Source organism: Artemia franciscana, unplaced genomic scaffold, assembly GCF_032884065.1.
Source record: "Artemia franciscana unplaced genomic scaffold, ASM3288406v1 PGA_scaffold_49, whole genome shotgun sequence".
NCBI classification, from domain to species: Eukaryota; Metazoa; Arthropoda; class Branchiopoda; order Anostraca; family Artemiidae; genus Artemia; species Artemia franciscana.
Window position 1 is genome coordinate 404,291 of NW_027062689.1, and position 17,207 is coordinate 421,497.

Sequence of the window (17,207 nt, forward strand, 5' to 3'; positions counted from 1 at the left end):
TCATATGCAGTTTAAGGTAGTTGTGGGCAAGACGGTATTCAGGGGTTGGGGGTTTGTTTCACCCTACCCCGAAATATCTGTCCCCTAAAAACTTGAATAATTTTGAAATAACCGAAGAAGAATCGAAGAAAATCATGGGTGTTAGATGTGAGTAGACCTAAGAGGGTTCCAGGGGGCGAACAATGTTTTATATTTAGGTCTTAGATGTTTTAATTCAATCACCAACCTTGAAGCATCACTTTTTTCAATGAACCTTGTAAGTAATGGGTTCTCCCCTAATCTCTCTGACCTGACAATAAATGTGAACATTCTTTTTTGACCAGTCAAAATATTTTCAATTTGTTTTTAAACGCTAGAAATTTTCACATCCCAACTTTTACCCTCATTCCCGGCCACAACTCTATGAACAACATCTAATTCTTTCAGGAACTCTAATTGGGTGGGGGGTCACCCTCGTCTCTTACGTTTTAAAAAGTAGCTTTTTTGGTATTTTCATTGAACAAAAAAACACAATACCTACCCCGCCTAGATTTTGAAAAATACCTGGTTTCTACCTTAATTAAAGGAATGACGTATGGGCGGATGGTTGATAGACTTACCTATCAACAAGTGAATGAGATAATGTTTTATACTATCCTAAAAAGGGCTTATGCCATATTTGCCTCTATCACAATCCCTGAGTGGCCGAATTCAAACTTTGGGGTTGAAAGACAAAGAAAAAGGACGAATTCATAAAAAAAAAGTTAAAAAAGAATGATGCACTTAAAAATAGAAGAATGTAAGAGTAAGAATGGAAAATCTAACTGGCAAAATGAATTAATCATTTCTTAACTATTATTTAAAACTGTAATTTTATCAATTCCTTGAAAAAAATATAAATATTTTTAGCACATTAAAAAGCACATTAAATCAATTCATAGCACATTAAAAGATAAATTATATACATAATATAATACTCAAACAAAATACATATACAGAAAAGGTAAAACGGATATTAGTAACTTAGAGAGGAAAGAAAACAAGCTAACATAAACAGTACAAGTAATAGAACAAGTAATAGAAAGGAAGGAGTTAAGTTTTTCCGTGATTCTGCTCATCTGCTCAAAATTCTGCTCATCTCGGGCGCTGAGCGCCCAAGATGAGCAGAATCTGGGTGGGAAGTTTCTTTTTTTTTTTCTGCGACGATTTATCATTATATTTTATTGAAAAACGAAGGCACGACATACCTCTCCTCCACTTGAACATTTCTAACCTAATTTTTTTAGAAAAAAAGAGTAAGGTATAGAACTTTACCTTCTTTGAGTGAACAGAATCCACGGGAAATTGTCATTATTATTGTACAATTATGTGAGTTTGTTTTGTGTTATTATGTTTGTTTTTGCTTTGCAGTCGTTGTGTTTTTTTTTCATTTTTATTGTTATGTACCATGTATTTTTGTGTGTGGTATTATCATATGCTATTATTTTGTGTATTTTTTTTTTTACCATGGCCCGAAATGGTTTTTGTTACAATAAATATCTATCTATTTATATTTTTGTTTAATTCTTCAATTTTCATAATTACTATTATTTATGTCTTTATTTATTTTATATTATTGTTCATTATTATTATTTATTTTGTTCATTATTTATTTGCTTAGGATATAGTAGCATAATACATGAGAGAAAAACAAACGTAAAATAAGTTTTGCGGCTGTTTTTTTTTTGATTTGATTTTTGATAATTGTTGTTGTTTTTTGCCGGCAGGAGGGGAAGGGTATTCTACCTGTATTGATTAATAGACCACATTATATTGTATTGGTATTTGATAGTATGTGTTTTGTAAACCAAACTGTTAAGAAGTAACGATAACCCTATTATTTAGGTTTGCCTCACGAACGTCTGATGCTGTTAGTCGAACTTTGAAGGGAACACCAACCATGTTGAAACGAACAGTATCATCGATCCTTCGACCGATGCACTCCACTGCGAGTTTGGGCAGCTCCTCGGTATTCAGCGACTCGTCAATGTCGCTTAGTGTTTCAGAAACGAGTAACTTAACAGTAAGTTAGTTTAATCAGCTCTTACAAGTAAGCAAAAAACATTCATGGCTTACAAAACAAATAAAAATGGCTTTTTTTTGTTCCTAAAAGAGTTCCTAAAAGAATATATTCTTTATATATTCTCTAATATATTCTTGCAGAATCCAAATAGAGAATTGACTCGGCACCCTCTCATATATACGCTCGTAAGAGCAGTTTCTTCGCTTGATATGGAACTACAAAAACATATATTTTAGTTGTTACTTTTTTTCAAGAAACAAAATTCAAATTACCTTCCGAAAATTTTTTCCTTTTTAGGATTTTAGATTTTGTGGCACATGGCACATGTCCCGGAAACCAGAGAGATTTTTTAAATTTGATTCTACTTGTTCTTTTGTTAACTAACAGTTATAAATATCATAGTCTGGTTATGCAGTTCTACCCATTTAAACATGGTTTTGATATTCGTGAATCGTCAAAATATAAATTTTTGGGTATGGATTCTCAACTTCTTTTAAGACATTCACTGAAGGAATGTCAAATTTCTTCAAGGTATGATCTCCATCTCCGTGAAAATACGAAATGTTCGATATGTTAAATTAGAATTTCAAAAAGTCTGGATTTTTTTTAATGAGTACGTGAACGTCACGTAGTCAGGATGAAATAGTACAAAAATTATACCAGATGACTGTCATATAAGCCAGGTTTCATCAGGAATCAGAATTCCTGAGAAAAAAAAACGAGAAAATATTTAATAATAATAAATTGAAAATGTATTTGTAACGAAACGGAATCCACGAAAGTGAATCGACTTGGCATATGACGGTGGTCTTATCTACTCAAGTGTCCAACACGTTGTCAGGTTTGCAAACAACCATTACAAAACAATTGAACAAACAGTTTACAAATCAATTTTTTCCTTCGTGTCATTACTTCTTTCTAGTTAAAATACCACATGTATTGTAAAATCAACTTGTGAACAGAACGTATAAATAAAAAAAAAGGAAGGAAACTGAATTTCTTTAATTTATTATTCCTAATAACAGAGACGTACAAGGGGAAGTGGGAGTTCCACCCCATCTCGAATTCCTGAATTCGTCCTCTTTGCCCTCCCCCCAAAAAATTTCTTTCATACGTATCTGCCCTGGAACAACAAACAAGTATTTCAAAACGGCTTGCTTTATATATATATATATATATATATATATATATATATATATATATATATATATATATATATATATATATATATATATGTATATATACCTTCTTAAATATTCCCATAGTTTTTTTCCCGAAAGAGAAAGAGAAAAAAGTTAAAATATAAAAAAAATATTTTTGAAGTAAAAGGGGAGGGACAGCTTACTTATTAAATGCAATAATAAGCATACGCTTAAAATTTTGAATTTGAACGCACATAGCGCCTAATCAAAAGAATATTTGGTTAAAAAGTAGCAAAATAAATAAAAAGATGAAAAGATATTATCAGTCAGAGACGTGCCACGAAACTGTTTGTGTCCTGGCGTTCGGATATTATTCAAGCAAATTTTCATGCCTCCGTATATTTGACAAGAGGCTGCTAAAATATATTTCTGACCTAATTCAATAAGTTGTTTTTACCGGCTGCTATAATCTAAAGATATTATGTGATATTTTCGTAAAACTTAAATTCGGTTTTGTAGAATATTTTTTGAAATTTTACGGAAATCGAAGGACAAATTCTTTAAAATATTTTCTGTATGAGAAAAATCTCTGGTAGGTATCACATATTGTATTATTTAGTATTAACACTGGTCTTTATTATTACACATAACGACCGAAATGATATCAGGATTTTTCAAGCTAGAGCTTCTAAAGTATTTTCGGTCCTAGTCATATTATTTCTCCCCTACCTCTTACAAAGAAATTATTTTCTACGCATCGAGACTCAACCATTAAAACTACCCCAAATAAGAGTTGGGTTGCTGCAAGACTAAATTCCCTTAAATTTTCAAACTACTCATTTTGATGTACTCCTTGAATAGAAAGTAGACAAGATTTAGGAAAAGGAAGGGTTTAACTTGATCCCCTTTCCCATCGTCCTTTTGGGTACTAAACAATTACTGCCAACTCGCTGCAACAGTTTCTGAGGGTACCATAGCCGTGCGGACTTCATCGCAGTCTGTTTAAAGCTGCAGTTTTTAATCACTCCAGTTAAGTTCTAATTTCCGTTGTTCCAATTTCCCTAAGTCCTTTGTTATGACCTCTTTCTAGTCCATTAAAAGACGACCTGCCTTTGGTTTGGCCCTATTAGGGGGCCTGAAAAAAAAAAATTTGACAATCTGTCATCCTTCATCTTGGCTGTAATAGTTAGAAGTGCGACATATTCCATTTTTGTAACTTTTCAAGAGAGCCAAAAAACGGAAAAAAGTTCCGTGTTTGAAAAAAGGAAACATATTCTAAACCAGCTTTTTCTGCTCTTTTCAGTGGTATAAATTAAATTCAAGTATTTTGAATATTCCGATAAATTAAAGTTAACTATTTATTTTATGGTTTATGTATCATTTTTAATTAGAAAAAAAGAGACAAATTCCTGGTCCCCATGTTATAGCCTCATAAGGTTATCCTCTTCTGTCATTCTGAATTGCAACAAAACCTGATAAAAAGAGATTTACGCCAGTTAGCCTATGTCTCTTTTTCTCTTCGTAACGGTACTTGATAGGAGAACTCTGACTTTACCAGTCAATTTCTCGTGCTGAGTTTACCCATGACACATACATAACTCATTTTCGACCAAAATATTTTTTTTCGTACATTTAATTGTCACAGCCGATCTGTAACTTTTATTGCTTAATAGCCCTAGAAGGATGACTGAACCTCATTTTTCGCATATTTAATTTAATTAGCTTAAATCGTTAGATAGGGAAGAAGAGAGTGATGTAGCTACGTCAAGGGGATTGATGTTTATTTTCTCAGAATATTTTTGACAAATTCTTTTAATTTATTTTTTTTCAATTTTAGCCATTATTCAGCAATGCGTTAATAGCCCTAAAAAGATGGATCGAATCTCATTTTTCGCATAGCTTATTTTTCTTTATGTACGCATAGTCAAACGAGTACATCAAATTATCCCTTGAAAATTCCTCTGGAAAACACCTACCATATCTATCTCTGCCTTTTGAAGTGCCCATATTGCAGAGCCAAATTTGAAAATAATATAAACGTGGCTTCCAATATTCTAATCTTAGTTTGAAGGCTTATTCTCCCATTGAAGTAGGTACTTTTTAACAACTTTAAGTAATAATCTGTAGGGCCGACGCAAATTGCAGCTAGCCTGAATGATATAATGAAAGAAATTTAAGATAGTTTGAGGCCATAAATCTCGGAAGACAGACATCCAATACAATCTTTGTTCATTCTTTATACGCCTTGAAACTTCGTTCTTGTAAACATCTCTTCCCCCTAATACTTGTCTAGTGGGCTCACTGATAAGCTTTGGAATATTTGCGCTTGAATACCCACTTTTGAGGTAATGGATCCCCTCTACCCCACCAATGACTGTTGCAATCTAAAGGCTGGACCCGTGCGCGTGTATGTTCCTAAACTATCAATATAAAACAAATATACTAATTGTTTCGGCCAAAGTTTTACTATCCAGTTTGAGTTCTATCTTTGTCCTTTCTTTTCAACTTTGACAGTCCCTTCTTATAAAAATTTCCCCCTCAATGGCTCCTCCTCTCTTGAAAATCTTCCCCTTCCAATTCTTGCTTAAAGAGTTCATGGTTAAAATTTCAATCGAAAAAGAAATTTATTGTAGACTATGGAAGAAGAGTTGATGTTCAGCCAGATTCTTTTTTCAATTTTTTTTTCAACAGTCAATTATTATAGCTATTTTTAATCTTGTTACTTTAATTTCTGTTATTGAGCCGGATTCTAGAGTGATTTATGTAATTCTTAATTCAGTGACTTATCCACCGTCCCCATGTGTTCTTGCTTACAAATCCAGGTGTGAGAGCTATTACTCTTGTCTGAATTTTAACCATTCAGAGTAAGTGCAGGATTTAAAGATACTTTATAAGCGCTCTATACTCTGACTGGTTAAAACCAAGTTAAGAATTTTATCTTTTGGACACTGTTGTCAAGTTTTGCCCGAGCTACAATAAAATATGCGTTCCGAAATTTCAGATAATATTTTTCTGTATTTACAAATTCTAATTGAACTAAAATATTTGCCCTTTTTTACTTAATATGAGGGTATAGGGGGTTGAGTTCGCAGCTGTCAGTCTTTCTAGGATGAAGGGTATACCAAATAATTAATTATAATTAATTTTCACAAATGACTCGTGTGGATAAAAAAAAAAAATTACCCGTGACTACTGAACAATATTCATTAGCATGTGCATTATTAGAATAATTGGACTGTTTCAAGCATAATTGGTATGATTGACCAATCAGATTGGAGGTTGAATGCAAATTGCTTTGAAATTAAAAGAGATTAAAGGATTAAACAATAATTATCTATCAGCTTAATAAATTCAGAAGAATATATAAAAATATAAGAAACAAATAAGTAACAAATAAGTAAACAATATAAGAAACAAATATATATAAGAAACAAACTATGGTTGAGATAGGCTTTTCAAACCAAAGTATTTCCAATTCAATTACCCACTTCTCTTCTACAGGTACGACCCAGTGGTGTCGATTCGCTCAAGAGAGTGAATGGGACAAAATGTACTTTTGAATGTCCATGGGGATAAATTTATTGTTCTTATCATTTTTTTTCAATGACTATAGCAAAAACAGGTATTTTCTTAAAGTTAGGGGGGTACATGCACCCACACTATCAATTAATACAACTGATGTAACGTCAAAATTAAAAAATAAGCTGTTCATAAATTTGGCTTTGTATTAATAAGTTTAACTACTTTGCTTTGGGCATTAATTATTTTATATGATCATTTAGCTTTAACGAGGATGAACAATAGCTTCCCGGAAAGGTTTCTTTTAAAAGGACCGTGAATAAGTTCTTTTTTTTTACAAAAATAAATGCAAGGATCCACTGCCCTTGCTTGTGGACTATTTCTAACACTTTTGAAACTTTTGACCTAACTACTTTAGACGTTTTTCCAAGTTCTACTAACGTCAAGCTTTATGGACATTTTCAAAATCAATGAAAATAATAAGTTGTTTTATAGTCAACATAATGCTAAAATGGAGATGCGTCGCCATTTTAGATTCCATGCCTGGATTGCTAATGACATCTATTTAGAACTTGTTCAAGATCCTTTTATTTTTATAGAACTGTTATATTCAGATAAATGAAAGTTTCGTGAATCGGAAAAAGTGTTAAATAATATAAAATAAAAATATTTAAAAAAATCTGGAAAGTAATCGCTCAACCTAATGATATACTTTGTTGATTAATTAAATCACCATCTTTACTGTGATTTGGATTCCTAAAATTCGAGTAGCTGGATAAATATTTTTAAATTAAATATAAACCATCTGTTTAGCCATTTATTTAAATATTACTTAATTTTGTATTATTTATTTGTCTTGTTTGTTCTTTATCTGTCTTGCTTGTTTGATTTACTCTGTTTTATTTAAGTTACTATTTGTTTATTTACTTTTGAAAACTAATGTTTTAGATATTGCTGCTATAATTCTAATCAAAGTTTTTTTTTTTGTGCAAAAACATTAACTTTTAGTCACACTTGCTCAGTTTGGGTACTGCCTCTGTTTGATCGTTTTCGCATGACGAAATTTATAGTCGCCTGTCACAGCTTTACGACTCGGATTGTAATTAAACACTTGTGTGAACGGCACATTAGGGAGTTTTTAGTCTTTTCTGGATTGCATTCTGATTGCAACTTGGCATTACAGTTCTTATTGCATTTTCTGATTTAGATTAAATATTGTAATTAGTTTCATATTTTTTACTATTTATCAAACTAGTCGTTCCTCACATTTGAAATTCTGCGTAAAGAAAATGGTATCTTTTGGGCATTTTTGATTTATGTTTATATGGTTAATTCTTACGTTGGTTGCAGTAATTCAAGGTGTGCCATGCTACATCATATTAATTTACACGAAAACAAAAAGATTACTTTGGGTTTTTTAGACTGATTTCGCCTGACCTCTCAATTTTAACGTTTGGAGAACAACGCTTCTGAAGTACTAATAACTTTTGGGAAAAAAGTGCCCCCTATTTTTTGGGGGGAGGGAGGGGTCTCAAATCCTAGAATTAGTTTGTCAAGTGCTGTTTGTTTATGAGAGGAAGAGGAGTGGAGGGAATCAACGAACAGCTGCTTTTCTTTAATGTAAAAAAAGTTGACAACCCATTGTTTCCCTCGGACCAACCCGTTGTTCTTAAGCATGGAAGATATGGCAAAATCGCCATTTCCCTTAAACAGCTCCATTTTCTTGCCATTTGAATGAATAGAAAAAAGAGGATATAAAAAATTTCGTTATCACCTGGCTTTTCACAGCCTCACAGCCTTTTCCAAAGCCTAACAAATTCGAAGAAATACATTTGTACGCTACTATTTTCCCTATCGGTTTTATTTTTTTTTTTTTTTTTTTTTATTTTTTTTTTTTTTTTTTTTAGCTGTACCATGTACATGTATATTTTGTGGATTCAGCAAAAAGACAGGAAAATTTCTCTACAAACATTGCATCCTTTCTAAATTTCAAATAGTTTGCATCAAAGCTACCCTCTGATTAGTGAACCTGAAAATTAAGCTTGAAAGTTGAATATAGCCAAACTCAGCAAAATCACGAAAAAGGTACACGATTGCATCCAATCCCAATGAAAACAAGAAAAAAAAAATGCTTTTAGACTTTTATTTCTCCAGGACCCTTCATATTAATCTCAGGAAATAATGCTATAAAATCCAAAATATAACTATACTTATAAACATTCTTTATTCATACACATTCTCCAAAACATACAATATAAAAATAAAAATGTTAAGTCACTAAAATTACTACTTTAACCAAAGCACTTGTTCGATTGCTGCACTTAGAAAGCTAAATTACGAGGACGAGTAACTTCTACCACGGAACTTTTAGGAAAGCAACAGCTCTGTGGTCGAAATCCATCTATATTTAAAGTCAAAAATTTGAAGTTTCTCGGCGCTGGTAAATTAACTTGCAATTTCAAATAAAATATAACTTAACTTTAATCTTCACTTATAATCCTCGATTAATTTGCATAAAACTATAATTTGCATACGAAATTAGCTTTGTGCAATTTCTCCTAACGTATTCTGATTATCTTTTCGTACTCAAACATCGGAAAAATCATTCTTGCAACCTATAAGAAAGGGAGCCGCTAAAAAACTTCATCTTAGGTAATTATTGTTAAAACTTGCATTGGTAATAAAATAAAAATTTGTAAATGATATTCTGAGCTATTCTGAATTTGAATCCTGATGACAAATATTGAGAACAATTTCTGATATGTAATATCCGAAACTGGTAATAATAAATGTGGTATATTCTAAAAATAAAACGAAAAAAAAGTCATTAAAATGCTGATCCAAAACACCTAAGAAATTAGAAAAATCGCACAAAGATTTCCAGAAAAATCTGGAAAGTAATCGCTCAACCTAATGATATACTTTGTTGATTAATTAAATCACCATCTTTACTGTGATTTGGATTCCTAAAATTCGAGTAGCTGGATAAATATTTTTAAAATAAATATAAACCATCTGTTTAGCCATTTATTTAAATATTACTTAATTTTGTATTATTTATTTGTCTTGTTTGTTCTTTATCTGTCTTGCTTGTTTGATTTACTCTGTTTTATTTGAGTTACTATTTGTTTATTTACTTTTGAGAACTAATGTTTTAGATATTGCTGCTATAATTCTAATCAAAGTTTTTTTTTTTTTGTGCAAAAACATTAACTTTTAGTCACACTTGCTCAGTTTGGGTACTGCCTCTGTTTGATCGTTTTCGCATGACGAAATTTATAGTCGCCTGTCACAGCTTTACGACTCGGATTGTAATTAAACACTTGTGTGAACGGCACATTAGGGAGTTTTTAGTCTTTTCTGGATTGCATTCTGATTGCAACTTGGCATTACAGTTCTTATTGCATTTTCTGATTTAGATTAAATATTGTAATTAGTTTCATATTTTTTACTATTTATCAAACTAGTCGCTCCTCACATTTGAAATTCTGCGTAAAGAGAATGGTATCTTTTGGGCATTTTTGATTTATGTTTATATGGTTAATTCTTATGTTGGTTGCAGTAATTCAAGGTGTGCCATGCTACATCATATTAATTTACACGAAAACAAAAAGATTACTTTGGGTTTTTTAGACTGATTTCGCCTGACCTCTCAATTTTAACGTTTGGAGAACAACGCTTCTGAAGTACTAATAACTTTTGGGAAAAAAGTGCCCCCTATTTTTTGGGGGGAGGGAGGGGTCTCAAATCCTAGAATTAGTTTGTCAAGTGCTGTTTGTTTATGAGAGGAAGAGGAGTGGAGGGAATCAACGAACAGCTGCTTTTCTTTAATGTAAAAAAAGTTGACAACCCATTGTTTCCCTCGGACCAACCCGTTGTTCTTAAGCATGGAAGATATGGCAAAATCGCCATTTCCCTTAAACAGCTCCATTTTCTTGCCATTTGAATGAATAGAAAAAAGAGGATATAAAAAATTTCGTTATCACCTGGCCCGTATCCAAGGGGAATATGGAGGGTTATCCAGTTTGAACACTCCCACCCCCGGAGATTTCTGTCTGACTCTTACAAACGTAACAAAAATACATGTTTGCATATTTTTGCACATATAAGCCTTAATAATTGCTAGTCTTTGTTTCGACCTCCTCCCCCCTGCGTATCAATCTTGTTTGTATCCTCTTCTGAAGCAATTGCTATAATCTGATATATAGAAAACTAATGTTGTACGGATTTGTGCTCGGTCACTCTGACTTTAATTCGCGTTTGTTTGATTTTTTCACTACATTTTAGTTTGTTTTCAATATTATTTTATATTTTTTTTTGCATGTACTCGTAATTGAAGTATTTGTGAAATAAATACCGACTATATCTTCCTGAATTTTGCAAATAAATCGACTAAAAAAGAGCCATGTCTCCCTCCTCTTTTCAGCTAATAGTGATTGTACAGCGTACATCCTTTCAAAGTTCTAGAGTCTTCGAAACAGATTTTGGTTAATATTCGTTGTCAATGAAATAGATGGAGCTTAATGTTGCAAATATTTAAAATACGGGATTACGCGAAAAGTTAGTACCGGAAAATTGTATTATTTTGAATTCGACAGAAACGTAGTGGAAAAACTTGGAATAAAATGAAAGTGACCCAGAAAGTTCGTTTCTGCATAAGTCAGAATTTTGATCTTACAGCGTTTGCTCAAGAGGGGGGCAAAGATAAGAGTATTACTGGACTAAAATTAAAACTTTTAAGCAAGAGTGTATCCAGGATTTTCGTTCGGTCTTGGGGTACAAAAAACTTAAAAACATATTTAAAATATTATTTGCAATTGTGACGTTTTTACGAGGTGGACATTTTTTTTTTATAAAAATGTCCGATAACTCCCTGGACACGGCCTTACTTTTAAGTTTCCCGGAAATTAAATAAGGTACACGAAATTGGTCAAGCCAATCGATGCATTTTAGTAAGCTGAAGAATATATGCTATAAATCACGGTTTGTGTACAGATGTCTAGTACTCCCTTTAGATTTATCACAGTTGTAATGTGGAATTTCTTCTTTTTTATCTTCTATTCCCTCAGTCACGATCGAAACCTATTAATTCAGAACATGTGGTAACACATTAAGAATATACTTTTTTTATATTTTTAATTTGTGTTTATAAGATTTATTTCTAAGTGTTGACTTCCTTCTATTTATCTCATTCAAAATAATAATTAATTAATAGTAATATCAGATCAGTTATAGGCTAGGACCCCATTTGTCAATTTGTTCTGAATCAAAATACAGCACACTATATTATACGCTACTAATAGCATACCCATCGCACATTGCCGCCATCTCAAAAGAAATAAATTCAAGAGCCCCCCCCCCCCCCTCTTAGCGAATAATTCCTTTTGTGGAAAATTCTCCCCTGTGGAAGTTTCCTCCCGCATATTAATTAGGATCGTATTTTAAAACTTACAAGTACATGAAAAATTCCCGCCTGGAAAATTGTTCCCCAGAAAAGTTCCCACTTAGAAAATCCCTTTTCCCCACTGAACTTACTAATTACGTGAATTGTTGTTTAATTTTGGGTTTTCAAAAAACTGGGTTGCCAAATACCCAGTTAAGTGCCAATGAATTGTTTACCAACTCATTGATAATTTTTAGTAACTTTTACCAACCGAAAGCAAATTTAGTAAATTGTGGCGGAATTGTGGCAAAGATCATTATAAAATTAGTATAAAAAAAAACGCTCAATCGTAAAAACCACCGAATGATTAAAATTCTGCAATCGAGTTAATTGATCGTCTCTCGTATTTTGGAGAGGTGGTCAGAATAAATGGCTCATTGAGGTAAAAATATTTTAAATAATTTGGGTATTGAGAGGCGTTTAAAATGACAAAAAAAAAGAAAAGAAAAAATGGGAAAACAGAATAAGTAGATCTATGAAGTATGAATGTACTTTAGGGGGGTTTTGACCGGGACCAATATAAGGGGAGCTGCAGACCCCCCCCAAAAAGAAAATTAAGGGGAGTATACCCATTAGCACGGACAATTTAAGTGGTAATAGCATTTTGAGAAGAGCTTAACAATGGCGTAAAGTATTTTCTAGGGAACGGAGTACAATCATATAGGGAACAGAGGGTGGTCCGGGAAAAAAACTGCTGAAAATTTCGAACGCATGTGGAGACCCAGAATATGTTTTTGGCTTTGGTCAGTGTGAAACTTATAGGCGTAAGTTGCTTGGGCGGAACAGTAGCATGCGTAAGTCCTTGGTCCAGAAAGAACTCTCACCCCCCCCCTGCTCTTTTAAACGAAGCCGAAAACTATCCCCGATCAGTTCGACACTCGTATCTTAAGTCTCTAAACTAAGAAGACCCCAATGCAGAAGTTCCTTTATATTTCACTAACGAAAACCGGAGAAAATTAAATTAAAGAAAATTGTGACAAAGATTCGTAGCAACTTGCAGGCAAGGATGCACCCAGGATTTTGTTGCTCTAGGGGGAGGGGTACAAAGAAAACTTTAAAAAACACCAAAAGTTTGTTTTTATCCATTTTTGTTAAGTTTCACGAGTCGGAAAGATTTGTTGTTGTTTTTTGGATGGAGGGGGGAGGGCAAACTCTGACCAACCACCCTAAGTATGCCCACTGGAATGCGTCGCACCAATTTTAAACTAGTTCATTCTTTCGTTTCTGGATAATTTTTCTAATTTCTTAGGTGTTTTGGATCAGCATTTTACTGACTTTTTTTTCGTTTTATTTTTAGAATATACCACATTTATTATTACCAGTTTCGGATTTTACATATCAGAAATTGCTCTCAATATTTGTCATCAGGATTCAAATTCAGAATAGCTCAGAATAGCATTTACAAATTTTTATTTTATTACCAATGCAAGTTTTAACAATAATTAACCTAAGATGAAGTTTTTTAGCGGCTCCCTTTCTTATAGGTTGCAAGAATGATTTTTCCGATGTTCGAGTACGAAAAGATAATCAGAATACGTTAGGAGAAATTGCACAAAGCTAATTTCGTATGCAAATTATAGTTTTATGCAAATTAATCGAGGATTATAAGTGAAGATTAAAGTTAAGTTATATTTTATTTGAAATTGCAAGGTAATTTACCAGCGCCGAGAAACTTCAAATTTTTGACTTTAAATATAGATGGATTTCGACCACAGAGCTGTTGCTTTCCTAAAAGTTCCGTGGTAGAAGTTACTCGTCCTCGTAATTTAGCTTTCAAAGTGCAGCAATCGAACAAGTGCTTTGGTTAAAGAAGTAATTTTAGTGACTTAACATTTTTATTTTTATATTGTATGTTTTGGAGAATGTGTATGAATAAAGGATGTTTATAAGTATAGTTATATTTTGGATTTTATAGCATTATTTCCTGAGATTAATATGAAGGGTCCTGGAGAAATAAAAGTCTAAAAGTATTTTTTTTCTTGTTTTCATTGGGATTGGATGCAATCGTGTACCTTTTTCGTGATTTTGCTGAGTTTGGCTATATTCAACTTTCAAGCTTAATTTTCAGGTTCACTAATCAGAGGGTAGCTTTGATGCAAACTATTTGAAATTTAGAAAGGATGCAATGTTTGTAGAGAAATTTTCAAATTTTCCTGTCTTTTTGCTGAATCCACAAAATATACATGTACATGGTACAGCTAAAAAAAAAAAAAAAAAAAAAAAAAAAAAAAAAAAAAAAAAAAAAAAAAAAAAAAAAAAAAAAAAAAATTAAACCGATAGGGAAAATAGTAGCGTACAAATGTATTTCTTCGAATTTGTTAGGCTTCATAACGTATAACGTCTGTGATTTTGCTGCGTTGGGCTTTGTTCAGCTTCCAAGCGTAGTTTTCGGACTAATAAGTGGGAGCTAAGATTTATGGCAAACCATTTCGAAATGAGAAAAGATGGAAAGTTTTAAAATGAATTTTCCTCTCTTTCTGTTGAACTTGACAGAAGATATAAGGACGTAATGCTACTAGAAATTTATTAGGGACAAAATTTGTGTGGATATATGCTTTTTAAACGAGGCTCTTGGTTTGAGCTTGGACTTATATCGAATGTGGATCATCTTGGTCTCAAGTTTGATGTGAAATTAAACAGCCCAGATTATATAGAAAGGTGCAAGTGGAAAAAAAAGGATTAACTTTAGTTTGTATCAGTCAACGTGTGGCAAAATTTTGGGCAAAATAAGAGTCCTCTTCCAGCTTATTATATAAACATGCACAAACAAAAAAAAAAACACAAAGCTAAAAGAAGATAAATTCATTTGGGCGCTCATTCAGAGCTCACTCGAACAGAAATCTAAAGTTCTTCTTCCATTTTTAAGAGTGAGAAGTGATTCGAGGGACAAGCTCCGCCCCCTAGCCCATTAATTCCCCAAATATATCGGATCAAAATTTGAGTTAAGAAGTTTGATCAGCATAGTTGAAAGGCACAATGACTACTTATTTTATGTATTTACCTCTTGCTTGTCTATTTAAGGTCCCAATTGCGATTCAATCTTCATGTGCCGAAACTTGCTTAGTCCGCAGCTGTACCTAATGCAGTTGTTAGGTAAGGTAAAAGGAAAAGAGGATGGAGTTTTTGCAATTATGGGAACTATGCCAAGTGGAGGTCTAAGATGTGATCTAAGATTGGCGCAGTCTTCAATCTCTTTGTAAAACAAAAATAGAAGACAAAGCATCCACGGATGAGCTGAAAATGAAGGAATCATGTCAAAAGTAGTTAAACGCAGTGCCACGATCCCTTAGGAATAGTGGTAGAATCATTATTCGAAGGTTTTGGGTCTAAAACTGATTAATTGGAAAAGGAGCATGATGAATCACGTCTTGATTCACTTCTGAAAAGAAGACATTATTTTGTGATATCTCAGAAGTGTTTGGAGAGATCTTCGCCAGTTGAAGGGTAACAAGGCTACCTTGATTGTGTTGGTGGTAATTAAATATGTATTGATGGTGTTACCATCCCCTACTAGTTTCGTTCTGTATTCGTTACAAACATCCTGGAGAAATGAAAAATACAAATGAGTATGGAGGCTACAGGTCAAGTAAGTTGAGCAAGGTATTGAAAAGATTGGTCATTGATGAAAATATACCGAAATGTGTTATAGATTTTGGGCAGTTTTGGTTCCAAAACTATTTAAACTGTGCTTTCGCCATAGACTTCTAGAGCGCATTCTTGCCAAGGCTGATTCCCTTGGGCTGTCAGTAGATACATTTAGTGTTGAAGTTTCCGCTGTGTTTGATTCGCTAATCCAGTCTGCCGTCTTCTGACCATTGTTCAAAGTTTTATGCACCAATAAACACATTTTGGAATCATAATACTCTTATTATCCCTCAAAAGGCTCCATGGCTAGGGATACAAGGCGGATGAAAAAAAATAAAATAAAATATGCCGATGTGAACCCCATATAGTAGCTTCGTAATCGTATTAGTGTCCTAACAGCTATATAAGATTGAAACTTGTTATTGAAAGGCTTAGTGAGATTGTCAAAGTACAAAGAGAATAACTACAAGGTTCTGTCCTAACACATTAATCTCGCAAAATTTCTGGTGGACTCAACTGTGACATTTGTAATTTGAGTCTAATATGCCATGCTTGTGATTTACTTATGTCGAGTTTCTCTTTAAGTACATTGTAGGATGTTTAGATAAGCTTGTCACTAATCTTAGTGAATATTCTAATATTTACGCTTGCTAATATTTTAATCTTAGTTTGCAGATCTATTCTTCCAAACTTTTTAGGAGTGAAAATACACCTTGTAACTTGGCTATTCTACTTATAACACATTCACCACATTTGTCATCTTTACTAGTAGTATATCAAGTTAAGTGCTATCCGCTTGATCGATTTTCTCGTTACGAAAATAAAACCTTAAATTTTAATTTTCATAAGATTAATTTCTAATTTTCATAGGATAGTTGAGTTTTTTTGTTGTATCGAGGTAATTATTCTATAGAATTTATGATTTTAGTTTAATCTGGTTCTCTTATTGGTTTATCCTTCAGTCATAGCTAATATCCACAAATTATAAAATTTAATATTCATAGAAGTATATCCATCTTGAGACTAATTGTTATTTTCGTAACATTGTCATCCCTTAAGGATATAAAATTAAAAACAAGTTTTTGGAACTGCAAGCAAGGAGCGACATTAAAACTTAAAACGAACAGTAATTATTCCGTATAGGAAAGAGGTTGTCCCTTCCTCAACGCCTCGCTCTTTGCGCTAAAGTTTGACTCTTTCTCACAAATTCAATTTTTAAAACAATAAAAAACATAGCGTAAACAGTGAGGCGTTGAGAGGGGACAACCCCTTTCATATATGAAATAATTACTGTTCGTTTTAAGTTTTAATGTTGCTCCTTACTTGCAGTTAGTTGTTTTTTTTCTTATTTGATTTCTGAACATTTTTGCATTAATGCATGTTTTGATTCTGGCTCACTGCACATGAATAATTAAAACAAAATTTGCATATTATTTTTTTTTGCTAAATGGCTTTCTACGTAACGAACTTCTATATT

General features: G+C 32.7%; 1 long non-coding RNA gene across 2 annotated transcripts in view; it reads left to right on the forward strand.

Moving 5' to 3' along the window:
• LOC136041909 (uncharacterized) overlaps positions 1–16,640 on the forward strand; it is a 53,366-nt gene extending 36,726 nt beyond the window's left edge. Inside the window, exons 3-4 of one of the 2 annotated variants that reach the window (XR_010621126.1) lie at positions 1,864–2,041; positions 15,167–16,640. This is a non-coding gene — a long non-coding RNA (uncharacterized LOC136041909). Of the gene's footprint in view, positions 1–1,863; positions 2,042–13,629; positions 14,040–15,166 lie in introns of those variants that run through there. The other variant, XR_010621127.1, reaches the window with a different exon arrangement.
• Positions 16,641–17,207: the final 567 nt, after the last annotated feature.